The sequence below is a fragment of the Dama dama genome, chromosome 14 (assembly GCF_033118175.1).
Source record: "Dama dama isolate Ldn47 chromosome 14, ASM3311817v1, whole genome shotgun sequence".
Classification (NCBI taxonomy): domain Eukaryota; kingdom Metazoa; phylum Chordata; class Mammalia; order Artiodactyla; family Cervidae; genus Dama; species Dama dama.
This window is the reverse complement of record NC_083694.1, coordinates 11,198,167-11,217,158: the sequence shown is the minus strand read 5'-3', so window position 1 is coordinate 11,217,158 and position 18,992 is coordinate 11,198,167. Positions and strand designations below refer to the sequence as shown.

At 42.0% G+C, this 18,992-nt stretch overlaps 1 long non-coding RNA gene across 1 annotated transcript in view; it reads right to left on the bottom strand.

The window, feature by feature from the left end:
* Positions 1-18,992, bottom strand: part of LOC133069007 (uncharacterized) — a 188,212-nt gene that overhangs the window by 154,718 nt on the left and 14,502 nt on the right. The window contains exon 2 of the long non-coding RNA XR_009695752.1: positions 13,324-13,454. This is a non-coding gene — a long non-coding RNA (uncharacterized LOC133069007). The remainder of the gene's footprint in view (positions 1-13,323; positions 13,455-18,992) is intronic.

Below are 18,992 nucleotides of genomic sequence, written 5' to 3'. Positions count from 1 at the left end.
TCTCAAAAGTTCTAGACTAATCAAAATTCTTCCTGTGTCACATGGATTTTGACTAATGACATCTGTATTGTAATATTTACTTTTTACTTCATTTCCCTTTGATTAAAGCCTTTTTTTTTTTTCCTTTCATTTGACAGCTGAAACTGAATACCAAGGAATTTAAAATGTGACTAAGAAGAAATTGGGGGAAATTGTTTCCAAATATCACAATCAGTTTTCTGTACCAGCAGCAGACCTTCATTTTGGAACAGATTGTTTATTTTCTAATCTCCAGAATGATTGTTCTGTTACATAAATGTAAAGAAATATTCATTTATTACATCTGTGCTGCCATCTTAAGCTAAATGTAGATAATAAATTTTTTGGAATGTGTGTGTGTTAGTCATTCAGTTGCGTCCAGTTCTTTGCAACCCCATGGACTGTAGCCTGCCTGGCTCCTCTGTCCATGGAATTCTCCAGGCAAGAATACTGGAGTAGGTTGCCATTCCCTTCTCCAGGGGATCTTCCTGACCCAGAGATTGAACCTGGGTGTCCTGCAATGCAGGCAGGTTTCTTTACCATTTGAGCTATCCAGGAAGCCTGATAATTTTCTGGAATAAATAAAATAAATATTTGGGAAACTTAACCAGTAGATTGAGCAGAGGTTGTTATGTTATTTATGTCTGTCACGGGCAAAAAGAACTGTCCAGCGATGGGAAAGACCGGTAGTGGACCATGTCTGGACTTTTGCTTGTAGCTGGTAAGGGTTTTTCTGCTAGTTTTAGGAGTTGCTTGTGGGACAGAAGGGACTGCCTTTACACAGACCCTATGAATCATTAATCAATCAATACTGTGGGAGGAGAGGGGCCCAAAAGGAAGCAAGAAATTGGAAAGAGGGGTATTTTCCCTAGATCTATTCAGAACCAAATCCACAGCTCCGGCATCTCCCCAGGAAGACAGGGAGCAGCAGTTTTAAGGGAATCTGGAGACAGCTGAGTTAGGAACCCCTGTCACCTCTGGAGAGCTGGGGAGTATAATTTCAGGAAAGACCGGCAGGTGGGCAGGGCAGGATGGGGTGGGGGCACGCGGTGACCATATGTGAGACAGCCCTTCCAGGAGTTCAGAAATAATTTGAAAATGTCTAACAGAAGCGGAGTGATATTCAGTAGTTACAGCAGAAGACAGTCAGGGTCACTGTGGTCGAGCTCACTGTTTACCCACACCATCTTTACGCCCAGCTTGGTAAAAGATGCATACAGATACACATCCTAACTCCAAACAGGGCCTGAGGGACTGACTTCTCTGAAATGAGCTTTCCTCTCATATGATCTGCTGGCCACAGCAAAGTCAGGTAGAACCACGGCATTTCTCTAAGCTGAGTGAGGTACATTCTTGTTCTTTCCAGTCTCTCCCTGACTTCCTGTTCCCTCTCAGTGGGAGAGATGAGTGGGAAGTGGAATCCTGAGTTAGGAGTTTGGGATTAACACATACATACTACTGTATACAGAAAATAGATAACTAATAAGGACCTATTGTAGAGCATAGGGAACTCCATTCAACATTCTGTAATAACCTTTATAGGAAAAGAATCTGAGAAAGAATAGATATTTGTATAGGCACAACTGAATCAGTTTGCTGTATACTTGAAACTAACAAAGCATTGTAAATCAACTGTACTCCATTATAAAATAAAAGTCAAATTAAATTTTAAAAAGCTGAGTTCAGATTCCCAGTGCTTTTTATAATTAGAATTGCACTGATCCTTACTGTGCAATGAGTAAGTCTTCCTCAGTGGCTCAGATGGTAAAGAATCTTCCTGCCAGGCAGGAGACCAGGTTTGATCCCTGGTTTGGGAAGATCCCCTGGAAAAAGTGGGCATGGCAGCCCACTTCAGTATTCTTGCCTGGAGAATTCCATGAGCAGAGGAGCCTGGTGGGGTTGCCAAGAGTCAGACACGGCTGAGCGACTAACACTTTCACTTTCACTTCACTGTGTAGTGATATTCTATCCTCATTCTGTTCTTATACTTCAACGAGATGAGATAAGCTTAAAGATGTTACTACTGAATAGCTCAGTATAATATGGGTTACAATAATGTTTGTAGTGCTTATAAATTCAACATGAAATAGAACATTTCCTCCTGCAGTTTACATTCGGTTTATTTTCAGGTTTGAAAATGGCTTCTATTTGGGGGTGCATGAACAGGTAGGAGATGGTGAATGGACCCTAATACACACATAAAAGGAGGAAATATGTCTCCTTTTCATGTCTTAAAAAATATAATTATGTCTTGCAGTTTCAAACCGGATATAACGCAACTAGTTGTTTTATTTGACAATGAACCTCTAAAAATATATATGAAAAAAAATGTTTAGCTTTGTAACCCGAAAAGACCAAAACAATTTTAGGATTATGTCATGTATGTTAAGTAATTTTTTCATCCTGGTAAGTCACATAAAACAGTTTTTCAAACCTGGGGCTGAAAGTTGCTTCATGGAGGGAGGCCGTCCTATGCGTTGGACCACATGGACCACCACCTCTGGCCTCTGACCAACCATGACAGGCCTTTAGCCCCCAGCCCAGAGCCATGACAATGAAAAGTGTGTCTTGAGGTTGCTAATGATCCCCTGGGTGGCAACATCACCCCTGGCTGAGAAGCACTGACACAGAATCTACTGCTTTATGACTACAATAGAGACTGAAATTAATTTTTATAATATATTTTGTAATTCTTTCATTCTGAGCAACCGTTTTGAAGTCATCAACCAAGAGAACACAGCCAAGCTTTGCCAAAAGGATAAAGACACCGTCTCTTCCAAAGCCATCAAATGACACCCTGTACACTGTCATTTGATGAAGCACACCAATGATCCGTTATCTCTATGTCAGTCCTGCTCCTCACAGATGCCACAGTTGACTAATCTACTTCCTTCTTCAGAAATGCAACAGCCTAGAAACAGCAAGTGTCAGGCGATTTTTGTCCACTCAGTAGGATTTATGTCTCACTAAGCTGGGCAACAGGCAGGAAGACCACAGAGTTGCATTGCAAAAGCCTGTTGGTTTTTCATCTGCTTACTGATAAGGGCTTGACTTTGAGCACACTTTGTCAGGGATATCTTTTAAACAATTCATTTTTTAAGAAGCTTTACGATAACTGCTTAGATTTCCACTGCAGAGGGGAGAGACAGTGGTAAGACACTTTGAAATGACTGGATGATAAATAAACCCACGCAATTTTTTTTTTTCATATTTATCTATTACTTTCTTGTTTGCTCTTTGATGAAAAGCTAAAGTTGTCCAGAGCTCTTGTGTACACCGTTTCTAATGAGGAACATAACGAGAATCTCTGCAGCAAAGCTTATCTTCGAGACTGGGTGAACGAGCCACTTATTTCAAACAGTATTTGGTTCAAGACTGTACCAACAATGTCACTGAATTTGATTAAGTTCTTAATTTATAATGTTTACGCTTGATTGTGATTAAACTTTGATCCTGTTTTGCTGACTTTCTTCCACTGTGTATCAAAGGCCTCAAGAAGGAGAAAGAAAAACTGAGTAGTTTGATGTTTGAAAAAAATTCTGAGACATGGTTTCATTCAACAGATAGTTTTGAACTTCCTCTACTTACTATACTTTTTTCTAGACCTCCCACACTTTAAAAGGAGTTTTCCAGACGAGGATATCCAGGTGGTGCCATGTCTAAAGACATTGCTGAAAAGAGGTAAAATCTTTGTTAAAATTTACTCCCATGCTTTTAGTGGGGAACCAACAAGAAAAGAGGGAACAACAGGTTCTTCATCTCACCCTTGGCAGGGCAGATGAGAAACCAAAAAAGCAGAGTGAAGTGGGAACTTTCTGCTGTTAAGGAAACTGATCCAGATAATGACATGGACGCATTTTTCTGCATTTTGCAAAGTAAATGTCATTCTTTCGAAAGTTTCCAGTTTTTTAATTTGAATTTCTTGGCATAGGTAAAAAGATTTTTGAGAATTGTTTTTCCCTCTTTAATTAAAAAAAACTAATAATATTCAATAGCAATTATCTGAAGAAGGGGAGAAAAAAAGGAAAGAAAACAAGAGAAGCCACAAAGCCCCAGCAGCTGTTAGTTCCTGTTCACTCAGGCTGGCTCGTGACGTAGGTGTGCTGTGTTTTGAATTCACATATTAGAAACATTCATTCAGAGAGGAAACTGGCTTTGGCATAATCAACAGAAGAAAATAGCATTCATAGAACTGTTATTCAAAAAGAAGCACAGAGCTGTACTTCTTGTTCTAATGAACCTTACCTTGGCTTAGCTATATCAGCAAGGAAAAACAGGTGTTCTTTACGGTGGGTAACTTATGACCCTGCTGCTGGGAAAGATTGCAGGCAGGAGGAGAAGCGGACGACAGAGGACGAGATGGTTGGATGGCATCACCAGCTCAATGGACATGAGTTTGAGCAAGTTCTGGGAGATGGTGGAGAATAGGAAGTCTGGTGCAGTCCATGGGGTCACAAAGAGACAGACACAACTCGAGTGACTAAACAACAACCACTTCTGACATGAAAATTTGAACAAAGTTTCATAAACAATTATTGGAATCTGAGAAAGAATCAGACCTTGCAGTTTGGGTAGCTGAGAGCTTGGGGTCTCAACTGCTCAAAACAGGGGAGTTGGAAGAGGAAGGCATGCCTTGCTTTGGAGACTTCGCAGGGCCCAGAATTCAGTTATCTGGTTTCCTCCACCCACAGTTCTGGGCTGCACTTTAAAGCAACTCTGTTTGTAGCATCAGTGCCACAGTTGAGGGCCCCAGGCTACAAGTCCTGTCCTCAGGCCGGCCCCTCAACTAGGCCCTGTCCTGTTTCTTTGTTGGGTCTGCAAGACCCTCCCTGGACCAAAGCTGCTTTGAACTGACACCTCATATCTCTATGATATGGATCTAATTTAGTGCAGTGAAGAATACTTCACTTATTAAAGACATTCATGCCCATCTTTCACGCTAGAAGCCTACATCTCAGAACTATGGTTTCCAGCTGCCATGGTTTCGTGGCATCAGGCTGCTGTATGTCATATACCACTGCTCTGTTCATAATATTTAGACAGTGCCATAGCAACACATAAAATACGACCTCCAGAGGTCTGCATTCCTCCAGCTCTGTGTCAAGTATTAGAGAAATTCCTGAGGAAGGGAGCCATACTACAGCGCGTCCGAACTGCTCCCTTTATGGTAGCAACTGCAGAAACCTGGAGCAGAAACACATCCTAGGATTCTATATTCGGTTCTAGAAATGTCCCCACGTACTTGAAGTTTTCTGGTTTTATTTATAAGGCATCAAGAAATCCTCTTATTTAATTCTATAAAGAGCTACTAAAACCTTACCACTTCATAGTTAATCTTCTTTCTCTTTCCACAGAAGAAAAAATAGACTATCATCTTTTATTATCTAAGCGTTTTATATAGAAGTATTAGTGGAGGTGGGCTTCCCAGGTAGCTCAGTGGTGAAGAACCCACCTGCCAATGCAGGAGACCCACGAGACACAGCTTCGATCCCTGGGTCAGGAAGATCCCCTGGAGTAGGAAATGGCAACCCACTGCAGCATTGTTGCCTGGGAAATTCCATGAACAGAGGAGCCTGGCAGGCTACTGCCAGAGGGGGTAGTAAAGGGGTCACAAAGAGTCGGACTTGACTGAGTGACTGAACACACACATATTAGTGGAGATGACAGAGATGCAAATATCTAAGACCTGGTTCTGTTTCCATATGCTTCTTGATATTTGGAAGTCAATTTCTCATTTTGGCTTGCTTTTCACCCAGAAAACAAAAATTTACTTCACATTAAAATAGGTTTTCTACAGTGTCAGCACAGAGGTTTTCTTTTGTTTGCTTTTCAGCAGCATAAAATGAGAAACATTTCTTTTCTCAGAGTTTCTCCAGAAGTAGCTCAGCTGGTGGTTCTGGCCCAGGGTCTCTCATGAGATTGTTTGTGGTCAAGCTGTTTGCCCGGGCAGCACTCATTGGTTTTCATATTCTTGGATCTGTTCAACAGATTCTCTCTCTCCTCTCTTTTTAAGTTTAAATTCTCTGTACCCTTTGTCATTAACGCATCATCAACATTCCTTTGACTGGAGTGTTTTGCCTTCACCTGATTTCCTTGGAAAGCAAAACCACTAGTTGAAATAATTCCCGTAGTGTCTTGATCAGGAAAGAGCCCTGAGTGAGGTCCGGTTGTCAGGCTAGGGCCCAGAGGGCACTTAAAGGCCCCAGGCTGCTCGGAGCATCAGTTGGGCAGACCCAGCTTTGATGGAACACGGCACTCAGTTCTGATATTTTCTAGGAGACGGGACACAAAAGTGCACACGAATCACTCGGGCCTCTTGTTATGATGCAGATTCGAATCCCTTGGTTCTGGGATGAGCCCTAGCTCCTGCATCCAGCGCAGGGATTTTAAGCAAATACCGTTAACTACCTGCCCTGTCATCCCCGTCACTGTGAGCACTCTCCTCTCCTCTGCCTCTTCCCCATCAACCTTCTGGGGCAGGTCACTATTTCCTATCTGCATTTTGTTCAAAATATCTCCCTCAGTGCTATTCTCTATTTGCAAAGGCACTGCTTACACTCAGATTATGTTTCCTCTCACAGGGTTAGCAAAGTAGCCTGTTACTTCACTTAGTTTCAAACGTTTCCTGTAGCATATTACAGAACACACAGTATTTTACATATTCATCACATCTGACCCTCAAAACAACTCATGTGGTAGGCCAGGCAAACATTATCCAGCTTGGAAATAAGGAAACAGGCTCAGGAAGACTGAACTACTTTCTCAAGCTCACGAAGCTACCAAGTTGCCGAGCTGAAACTTTAGGTCTAAGTCCCAGTTCCCCAAATTCAATCTGGCTTCTTAAAGCCAAATAACTGTGCATGCGCTTCCTGCGAAGTCACTTCAGTGGTGTCTGACTCTTTGCTATCCCACGGACTGTAGCCCACCAGGCTCCTCTGCCCATGGGATTCTCCAGGCAAGAATGCTAGAATGGGTTGCCATGCCCTCCTCCAGGAGACCTTCCTGATCCAGGGATCAAATTTGCATTTCTTATGTCTCCTGCATTAGCAGGTGGTTCCTTACCACAACTGAATCTGCCTTCTTAAGGTTATATAACAGTATCACCACAACAAAACCCACTAAAGATTTCACCACATCTTGAAGACAATTGAGAACTGGAAATGGGGTACAGATTATGAAATGTAACAGCCCTAACTCTATACCTGGTAGCTCCAGGAACTCACCGACTCTGGAAGGTGTCCAACATCACAGAACTAACTATAGATTCAAATCTACAGTTACTATAGTCACCTATAGCTATCTATACAACTAACAATAGGCTCGAATCTACTGACTTCTTCTGCTATGCTTTTCCATCTCACTCCCTTAAAGGCCCCTGGCGCTGTGAGCTTTCCGTGACATGTGCGGATAACCCATCCAAAGTTAGTTTCTGCCAGTCTCAGAGACGTGCCTCTGCCACGGGTGGGTTTTGTCTCCCGCTTTGCTACCGCACTTGTATCACCTCTGGATGGCACCTCTGCTATCAGAACCTGCAGCCATGCCCCTGCATTCTTTCCAAATCCAAGCCTTAGTCAGGTTCTCCAGCCCACCCACAAGCCCTCTCTGATGCCCCAGGCCCTCAGGAAGCCTTTCCTCTCTAGTCCTCAAACACCTGCAGCTTCTGCTAGCCAGTCTTGGACTTGGCACCTTCTCAAGCACCCATCCTGGGTCCTGTATGTCCTCACGGCGCCATCCCAGTCATGTCACCCTTTCCCCCAACATTCAGGGTTCTCCTCGCCAAGGACTACTGATCCATGAAAGGCTACTTCTTCTCCCTGGAACATCCTTCCACATATTAAACCATCTCGAAAATTCCCGTCTAGCCTTTACTTGTCAGTTAAGACACTGCTTCTCTTGTGAAGTCCCTGCTGATGTTTCCAGGTGACATAGGAGAGACCTCTTCAGGGTTCTGAGCGCATTCTGGATGATGTCCCCTTGGATCAACTGTGTGATCACACTGCTAGTATCTGCATGTCTGTTTCCCCACCGAAGATTCCTCATCACGGACACAGTCATCTGCCTCTCCTCTGCACTGAGTACATGGCCCAGCACAACCAGAGCTTAAGATGTGATAAATGAATCAAAAAACGAAATGCATGTGCCCATAAAAATGAAGACGTTCTGTGTTCTATTAAGCTTAAGAAGTAACAGTGCTTAGTCGCTCAGTCGTGTCTGACTCTTTGTGAGTCCTCTGGACTATAGCCCTCCAGGCTCCTCTGTCCATGGGATTCTCCAGGCAAAAATACTGGAGTGGGTTGCCATGCCCTCCTCCAGGGGATCTTCCCAACCCAGGGATTGAACCCAGGTCTCCAGCATTGCAGGTGGAGCCTTTACCATCTGAGCCATCAGGGAAGCCCTGAGAAGTAAATACAGTTAGAAGTTTAGAGGGGAAATACTCATCGGGAGGCAGGTCTTGGGTATCCTAGGCCTGGGCCTAATTCCTCCAGCAACTACAAAGCCAGGCTAAAGAAAGACCAAGAAGCATCTTGTTGAGATACTACTCTTCTTTTGGGAGTCAGAGCTCCTTCTTACAGACAAGCTCTCACCTCCAAAGACACTTTTCTAGAGTTACAGCCACTACCCTTGCATCACAACTGCACTGAACTGCTATTCTTTAGCTCCCTAGGCGTTCTGAAATCTACATTTTTAAACTTTTTGTTCTAAGAAGACCCTCTACCTACTCCCCAGTGGACAACCTTGTAGTCGACCTTTCCATAGACAGCAGTTAGCTTATTTTTTGTGACAACTGCTCTGCTTCCATATAGAGTTAACCTCCTTTGTTTCTAAAACCCCGCAGGCATAAATCTATTTAAGCACTCTGTGTCTACCTGTCTGTTAGACCATGAACTACACAAAAGCATGGTATTCACCTATTTCATGTTTAGTTTTCAAAGCTCATCAATGTTTAGCCCTTTTCAAGTATATACTAATCCACTTATAAGATGGGGGAGGGGAGGAAAGCAGGAGGAAAGTAGAAGGACACCAAGACATCCTTGTGGCCAGTGTTCTGGATGCAAACTAGCTTCTGTTGACTTAAAAATTTGGAAGTACAGCAGACTCAAACTGATCTTCCTTCTGCTAGTGAGCAAGGCTGTGGAAACCGGAGGTGTCCCCGCAGCAAATTTCCAGGCCCTGTTCTCCTGCTCCCTGGGTGACGAGTCAGTGCCGAGCTTGTAGCTATGGGAGTCCACTTTCCAGCACCCCGAGTGTTGGAAGTCAGCCACAGCAGCTGCAGCGATAGCTACTTAATTCCCAGGGATTAACACCTGCATTTGGAGAAGGAAATGGCAACCCACTCCAGTATTCTTGTCTGGAGAATCCCACGGACTGAGAAGCCTGGCAGGCTACAATCTATGGGGTCACAAAGAGTCGGACACGACTGAGGGGCTAACACACACACACACACACACACACACACACACACACACAACACCTGCATTAGGGCTCTGGGAATTGTTCTACAACCTACAGCTCTAGTAAAGGCCTCAGATGTAGCAGCCTCCCAGTAGGGTCATTCTGGGATCAGTCCTGGGGGCCCAGCCCAGACTCCTCTCCCATCACTTCTAATATTTCTGAATTAAAACTCTTCATGTTTAAAATACTTAGAGTGATAATTTCTCTCTTGGAGTTCATCTTATCAGATCCAGGAAGAGGGAATAAGAGGAGGGGGATGTGGGGGTAAGGCAGAGGGAAAGCAGAGGGAGGGGGTGTTCCTGCCTGGAAAAGCTCAGGACTGTCAAAAGAATTTACCATTTGTTCTAGGCAACACCTGATGAGAGTCCTCTGACCTCCCTTTCTTAGAGTATTTACTAAAAAGTGTTTCGAACTGAGAATCCTTCCTCTGTCTCTTTCAGAGGTATTTGTACTTCCCACAACTCAGGACTGCCCTTTCTCAAGGACCCACAAGCAGTTCCTTTGAAAGGTGACCTTGAGGAAGGACGGGCCTGCCTCCCAGGCTCTGTTGAGGATAGAGGGCTAACTTCCACGCCTGCTACTAGCAGACACAGCAGCAGAGCCTTCTGCACTGACCCACTCCTTATAGTTTCACTTCCCTGACTCCACTGGAGACCCAGTCACCCCCCCACTCCTCCGTTCTGCCTTTAACATGCCCCACATCGCTGTGCAAATATGGATGGAGTTCAGCATTTTCTCGCAGTCAGTAGTTACTGAATTAAATCTGTTTTCACCACTTTCACTAATGTCCAGCTGTGTTTGACAAGAGAAAGTCTTAACCGTTCTTTTTCTTCTACTCTTGTTACATCCACTTTTTATCCAATGAATTAAGAACATAATTTATTTTTTCTATAAAAATGTTATATTGGTTTACTTTATAAAGATTATGAAAGGCCACAATGATTTGCTAAGGGTGGCTATAAAAGCACATTTTCTCTATATATTTTAACAAGGGAGATGTTTTTCAGAATTCCAGATGAATTCCAGAGATTCTCTCCAGAATAGTTTTTCCCTGTGATTTTTTATCTGAAGTCTGACAGACAAGGTAAATACCTCAAGTACCCAATAAATATTAGAAATTTCTAGCCTACTTAGAATTTCAGGCTAAGTACTAATGATCAAAGACCCTTCAAATTTCACCTGCACAACTTTGATTTAGTACAGGAACTATAAATTATGAAATAAACTCATACTAATAGAGTCATTTTTGCCAACTGACAGCAAAAAGAAATTCCCATTGGTGATTTAAAAAGGAAACTTTCCAGATTAGAGACAGAAGTCCACTCTTTCTCTGACCCTGAATTCTTTGAAATTTCTAATACACATTTATAAGACACAACTAGTTGTGATCCTCATTTCATGTAACTGTTAGGTTTTGCATTTGCAGGAAATGAGTAATTATTTAAACATGCAGAGTCCCATTATGTTTAGTTCTCTTGAGAGGATGAAGACAATTGTTTAAGAGAGAGCTGTAGATTCTTAGCATTTTAAGTTATACTCACTAAATGTTTCTGACCTGGAAGACAAACACTGCTGACAGGTACAGTTCTGGTTAGGTTTTTAGAATGTTTCAGAAATTCCCCCGTTGACTAAGAATTCACTGTAGTCCCAGAGAGTTAGTCTCTGGACATCCCCTTTGAACTTTTTTTTTCCTTAATAGGGGTTCATGCAAGGAACCATGATTCACTGAATATTCTTTCCTAAAAAGAAAGCACCTCTATGGACAACTTGAAAATTTCCAGTAGTAATAACCTTATTATAATTTTCTCATAATTCCTAGTCATTTATAATGAGGAACCCATGAAAAATGTGAACAACTTGTGACCTATGGCCTGAGAATCAGCAGGTCTCAATTAATCCCCACCTCATTAACTTCCACTGAAGTCTGAAAAATCTTTCCATTTCCCAAAAGAAAATTACTTTTTCCCACATCTAACCTCATAAGAATTCCAAAAAGATGAAAAAAGAGAAAGTAAAGAGAACCTGTACCAAACTATGTGAAATCTTTAAGGGAGATTAATATTTGTGGCCTCAATATTGGGATTATAACAGCAATTACTAGGAATAATAATATAATAAAAACTTTATCATCTTCATAATAGAGGAAGGTAACCTCTTGAAACTATTAATATAAATATTATTTCCAATTGGGCAACTTTTTCTTGACATAAACATTCTTGCATTGCTATGCAATACCAAGTTAGTGGGGTTTTTTTTTTTTTAAAAAGAACCAGGCAGTAGTTAAAGCAGTAAAAACATTTCAATCAGATAATTGTAAGAGGAGAAAAGAGATCTCAGGATAGATCTGGACTCAATTCTGAATACAGCATGGGAGACTTGGGAATTTATAGCCAAGGAGCAGTGTAGGGATCAGTGGATGGAAAATTACTAATAGGAAATATCAGGGGTAAGGGAGTATTCTGGCTGCAGTGACATAATAGGAGTCTTGCTGAAGACAGGCCAGATGATCAGATATCACCTGGGGGTGCTGGGGGATGTGGGAACCAATCAGATACTCACAGCGATTGGTTAAGATGATGGGGGAGTCTCGCTAAACTGACTTAGCAGGAGTCTTGCTAAAATTGGATTTTTTTAAGAAAGTGCATAGATGGGCCTAAAAGAAGGTGCAGAAGCACTGAAGTTTGGTCAAGCAGAGAATCTTTGTTGGTAGAATCTCCGTTGCTTAGGAAATTTTCTGTATCAAGAGATTTAGCTAAAATGACAAATGGCATGTCCCCACTTTTTAAGAATATGTTACTAAGAATACTAACTCTATTTCACCCTATCACTTCTTTGTTACAAATTAATAGCAGTTGGAGAAAACACGCATATACAAAGACTACATGACTGTCAAAAGCAGGAAGGCACAGAAGGTGGGATGAGCCTTCCTGGATATAATTCTAATCTAAAACATTGTTTTATGTTTCCATCAAAATCCCAACCTGCGATGGCAGCCAAGGCAACACTGTGAACATAACAGAGGCAGATGGCAGACCGAGGAAGGACCTGTATCTGAGGACAACTTGAAGAGCTCAGAGTATCTGGGTTACTGAGTAAGTCCATTAGAGGAACTTTGAACCACCCTCCAGTAATACTGCAAGGTGGCTCCTGGTAGATGGAGCCATTTATGGTTGCCAGGACCCATTTAACAACGATCACTAATGTCACTCTGGAGCTGACTGTGGCTCAGATCATGAATTTCTTATTGCCAAATTCAGACTTCAACTGAAGAAAGTAGGGAAAACCACTAGGCCATTCAGATATGACCTAAATCAAATCCCTTATGATTATACAGTGGAAGTGACAAATAAATTCAAGGAATTAGATCTGACAGAGTGCCTGAAGAACTACGAAGAGACGAAGAGACGTTTGTAACATTGTACAGGAAGCCATGATCAAAGCCATCCCTAAAAAAAGAAATGCAAAAAGGCAAAATAGTTGTCTGAGGAGGCCTTACAAGTAGCTGAGAAAAAAAGGGATGTGAAAGGCAAAGGAGAAAAGGAAAGATAAGTCCATTTGAATGCGGAGTTCCAGAAAATAGCAAGGAGAGATAAGAAAGCCTTCATAAATTAGCAATGCAAAGAAATAGAGGAAAACAATAGAATGGGAAAGACTAGAGATCTCTTCAAGAAAATTAGAGATACCAAGGGAACATTTCATGCAAAGATGGGCACAATAAAGGACAGAAACAGTATGGACCTAACAGAAGCATAAGATATTAAGAAGAGGTGGCAAGAATACACAGAAGAACTATACAAAAAAAAAAAAAAAGATCTTAATGACCCAGATAACCATGATGGTGTGATCACTCACCTAGAGTCAGATATCTTGGAGTGTGAAATGAAGTGGGCCTTAGGAAGCATCACTATGAACAAAGCCAGTGGAAGTGATGGAATTCCAGCTTCAAATTAGCTCCTCTAGCTGTTGTGGTTGTCTCATTGCTTCTGAAAAGTTGCAGGAAAATGAGGGATGGGTTAGCACTCACTACTTTTCAGAATTTAACCATGTATTGAAATGATTCACAAATTATTAGATAAGATCATGACCAAGCTGGAAATAGAACTAAAAGGTCACAAAGTCTATTTTATCTTTTAAATTTTATTTATTTATTTTTGCCTATGCTGGGTCTTCATTGCTGCGTGAGCTTTTCTCTAGTTGCAGCCAGCAGGGCCTTCTCATTGCGGTGGTTTCTCTCGTTGTGGAGCACAGGCTCTAGGGCACGTGGGCTCAGGAGTTGTGGCTCCAAGGCTCGAGAGCACAGGCTTAATAGCTGTGGTGCATGAACTCAGTTGCTCCATGGCATGTGAGATCTTCTCAGATCCGGGATGGAACCCAAGTCTCCTACACTGGCAGGCAGATTCTTTACTACTGAGCCCCCAGGGAGGCCCCTGTTTTATTTTATTCTATTTTTATACAGCAATTTATAAGAGCATTTCATTAAAACATGAAAAATCTGGGATATATTTGGATATAAACATAAATATGAACAATAAACAGAGCCATTTAATTAAATCAGTAATGAATGTGGAAAAAATATCAGAGAATTGATATAGGCATAAAATCACAGATGAAGTAATATAAAATCAGGCAGTTAATACTCTAATTTTACTTTTTCTGCAAAATATACTTTATTTCTTAGAGCAGTTTTAGGTTCACAGCAAGACTGAGGGGAAGAAAAAGGGATTTCCCACTCACACCCTCCCCGTCCTCCATTATCAACATTCCCCACCAGATGGTTCATCTGCTACAAATGATGAACCTACATTGACACACCATAATCACCTGGAGTCCATAGTTTATGGTTCACTCTTGGTGTTAAACCTTCTATGGGTTTGGACAAATCTGTAATGACATATATTGACCATTATGGTATCATACAAACTAGTTCACTGCCCTAAAAATCCTCTGTGTTCCAACTATTCACGCTTCACTCCCCACTAACGTCCAGCAACCACTGATCTTTACACCATCTCCATAGTTCTGCTTTTTCCAAAATGTCATGTAGTTGTAATCATACAGTATGTTAGATTGGCTTCTTTCTGCTCAGATTGGCTTCTTCCGCATAGTAAGATGCATTAAAGTTTCCTCCATTTCTGTTCCTGGCTTGATAGCTCATTTCTTTTTTTTAAACTGAGTATAGTTGACTTACAATGTTGTGACAATCTGCATTGTGCAGCAGAATGACTCCATTATACACACATATATACATTCTTTTTATTTTTTTTTATTTTTCTTCATTTATTTTTATTAGTTGGAGGCTAATTACTTTACAATATTGTAGTGGTTTTTGTCATACACTGACATGAATCAGCCATGGATTTACATGTGTTCCCCATCCCGATCCCCCCTCCCACCTCCCTCTCCACCCAATTCCTCTGGGTCTTCCCAGTGCACCGGGCCCGAGCACTTGTCTCATGCATCCAGCCTGGGCTGGTGATCTGTTTCACCCTAGATAATATACATGTTTCGATGCTGTTCTCTCGAAACATCCCACCATCGCCTTCTCCCACAGAGTCCAAAATTCTGTTCTGTACATCTGTGTCTCTTTTTCTGTTTTGCATATAGGGTTATTGTTACCATCTTTCTAAATTCCATATATATGCATTAGTATACTGTATTGGTCGTTATCTTTCTGGCTTACTTCACTCTGTATAATGGCCTCCAGTTTCATCCATCTCATTAGAACTGATTCAAATGAATTCTTTTTAATGGCTGAGTAATATTCCATGGTGTATATGTACCACAGCTTCCTTATCCATTCGTCTGCTGATGGGCATCTAGGTTGCTTCCATGTCCTGGCTATTATAAACAGTGCTGCAATGAACGCTGGGGTGCACGTGTCTCTTTCAGATCTGGTTTCCTCGGTGTGTATGCCCAGAAGTGGGATTGCTGGGTCATATGGCAGTTCTATTTCCAGTTTTTTAAGAAATCTCCATACTGTCTTTTCAACTATGGTTTATCCCAGGATATTGGAGATAGTTCCTTGTGCTATACAGTAGGACCTTGTTGTTGACAGCTCATTTCTTTTTGGTGCTGAATAATATCCCATGTCTAGATGAACCACAGCTCACGTCTACTTTTTAAAACACTTTATCTTTAAGAGATACTAAGATATTTCAAACATATAGAAAAATTTGAATTACAACAAACAGCCATATATTTACCATCCCAACATACTCAATGGTAATTTTCCCCCCATTTACAGCAGAAAAAAAAATGAAAGAAAAAAATTTGGATACTAAACATTTACTTTCCTCTAGCTCTGATAGAAATATTACATTGCTGTGTGCTTTATCAGTTAGCTATTGCAATGAAAATCTACTCCCAAACTCAGTGGCTTAAAACTGTAATGTTTTATTCTCATGGGTCCAAGGAAGAGTTGAGGATTCAGCTAACCTGGGCTGGGCTCTGGTGGCCGGCTGGGCGGAGCTCCCATGAGGCCATCCACACCCGTGAGTGTTAGCCTGGAGACAGCCGAGGAGGCCTGCCTCTCCTCCCTGTGTCTGCCCCCGGGACTGGCAGCTGCCTCGGAGTGCTCTTTTCCTAGCAACTCAGGGGCACAAGAAAGCAAGGAAAATGCCACACCCCTTGCAGCCTAATCTTGAAACTGTCATACCATCACATGAACCACACACTTTAGCCAAAGTTAGACACATGACCAAACTCAAGTCAAGAGAGGTTTGAAAGTGCAGCTCACACATAAGGAGAGGGAACAGGTCCAGAGGGCAGTGGATACTGAGGGGCGAAAAGCTGGTGGTGGTTTAGTCACTAATTTGTGTCCGATCCTTGTCACCCCATGGACTGTAGCCTGCCAGGCTCCTCTGTCCTTGGGATTTCCCAGGCAAGAATACCAGAGTGGGTTGACATTTCTTCTCCAGGGGATCTTCTCAACCTGAGAATCGAACCTGGGTCTTCTGCATTGCAGACAGATTCTTTACTGACTCAGCCACCAGAGAAGCTTGAGGGATGAAAAACTGGGGTCAGTTTTCATTCCAATCCCAAAGAAAGGCAGTGCCAAAGAATGTTCAAACTACCACACAATTGCACTCATTTCACATGCTAGCAAAGTAATGCTCAAAATTCTCCAAAAGCTTAGGCTTCAACAGTACATGAACCAAGAACTTCCAGATGTTCAAGGTGGATTTAGAAAAGGCAGAGGAACTAGAGATCAAATTGCCACACCTGCTGGATCATCAAAAAAGCAAGAGAGTTCCATAAAAACATCTATTTCTGCTTTATTGACTATGCTAAAGCCGTTGACTGTGTTGATCACAACAAACTGGAAAATTCTGAAAGAGATGGGAATACCAGACCATCTGACCTGCCTCCTGAGGAACCTGTATGCAGGTCAGGAAGCAACAGTTAGAACCAGAACTGGAACAACAGACTGGTTCAAAAATTGGGAAAGGAGTATGTCAAGGCTGTATATTTTCACCTTGCTTATTTAACTTATATGCAGAGCATATCATGCAAAATGCTGGGTAAAGCACAAGTTGGAATCAAGATTGCATGGAGAAATATCAGTAACCTCAGATATGCAGATGACACTACCTTAATGGCAGAAAGTGAAGAGGAACTGAAGAGCCTCTTGATGAAAGTGAAAGAGGAGAGTGAAAAACTTGGCTTAGAACTCAACATTTAAAACACTAAGATCATGGTATCTGGTCCCATCACTTCATGGCAAACAGATGGGGAAACAATGGAAACAGTGAGAGGCTTTATTTTCTTGGGCTCCAAAATCACTGCATATGGTGAGTGCAGCCATGAAATTAAAAGATGCTTGCACCTTGGAAGAAAAGCTATGACCAACCTAGGCAGCATATTAAAAGGCAGAGACATTACTTTGCTGACAAATTTCCCGTCTAGTCAAAGCTATGGTTTTTCCAGTAGTCATGTATGGATGTGAGAGTTGGACTATAAAGAAAGCTGAGCAATGAAGAATTGATGCTTTTGAACTGTGGTGCTGGAGAAGACACTTGAGAGTCCCTTGGACTGCAAGGAGATCCAACCAGTCCATCCTAAAGGAGATCAGTCCTGAATATTAATTGGAAGGACTGATGCTGAAGCTGAAACTCCAATACTTTGGCCACCTGATGTGAAGAGCTGACTCATAGAAAAGAGCCTGATGCTGCGAAAGATTGAGGGCAGGAGGAGAAGGGGATGACAGAGGATGAGATGGTTGGATGGCATCACCGACTCAATGGATGTGAGTTTGAGCAAGCTCTAGGAGTTGGTGAAGGACAGGGCAGCCTGGCAAGCTGCAGTCCATGGGGTCGCAAAGAGTCAGACACAACTGAGCAACTGAACAATAGCAACAACAAACTGTGCCAATGTTAATTTCCTAGCTTTACTAACTGTAAAGAGGTTGCATAAGATGTTAAAACTAAGGAAACTGTGTAAAAATTATACATGAACTCTGCAGTAAGTTTCTAAGCCTTAAGTCTCAAAGTATATCAAAATAGAAAGTTTTAAAAATCATCCCTCAGGGCTTTCTTGGTGGCTCAGTGGTGAAGAATCTGCCTGCCAATGCAGGAGACACTGGTTCCATCCCTGATCCAGGAAGACCCCACATGCCACAAAACAACTTAGAACATGAGCCACAGCTACTGAGCCTGTGCTCCAGAGCCTGGGATCCACAGCTACTGAAGCCTGTGCGCCCCAGAGCCTGCAGCCAGAGAAGCCACCGCAGTGAGAGGCCCCGCGCACCAGGACTGGGGAAGCGTCTCCGCTCACCGCAACTACAGAGAAGCCCACGCTGCAATGAAGACCCAGCACAGCCGAAACTAAATAAATACAATTATACAGAAATCACCCCTTAATTGATTTGAATTTCATTTTTTCCTACAGATCCCCAGGTATACCCCTTAAGCCTTCTAAAGTTTTTGATATGCTAATTGACAGTGTTGTTGTTGGGTTTTTTTTTTTCTTTTTTTAAAATCTAACTTCAACAGTAGATGGAAGAGTTTAAGATCCCACTCTCAGGTCACTCCATCTGTAGATACCATGGGCCAGACCATCAGGTGTCCATGGAGTCCTCTGGGAATGGAACCCATTCGACCCCGTGGACTGTAGCCCTCCAGACTCTTCTGTTCATGGGATTATCCAGGTAAGAACACTGGATGAGTTCTATACCTTCTAATCTCATGCCACTTTGTTGTCCTTCTCTAATAACATTGATTTTTTTCTGCCATGTATTAAACAATGGGTAATGAGCAAGGGATACTTTCTCCACTGGTTTAATTAAAAAAAAAAAAAAAAAAAAGCTCTTTTTGAGTATTGTATTCCTTTGAATAGTGTGCAATACCCACTAACTAATGTCTTCACTTGAACAGAGGACAGAGGATGTGATGATAGCAGCATGTCAATCCTGAACATAAGTTAGAAGTTAAGGTACCACACACTCTCCTTTCACTAGAAATTATCTTTAACCATAAATGCTGTCTTTCCACCACAGTGTTCCTCAGAAGTCTTCAAAAGTGCCT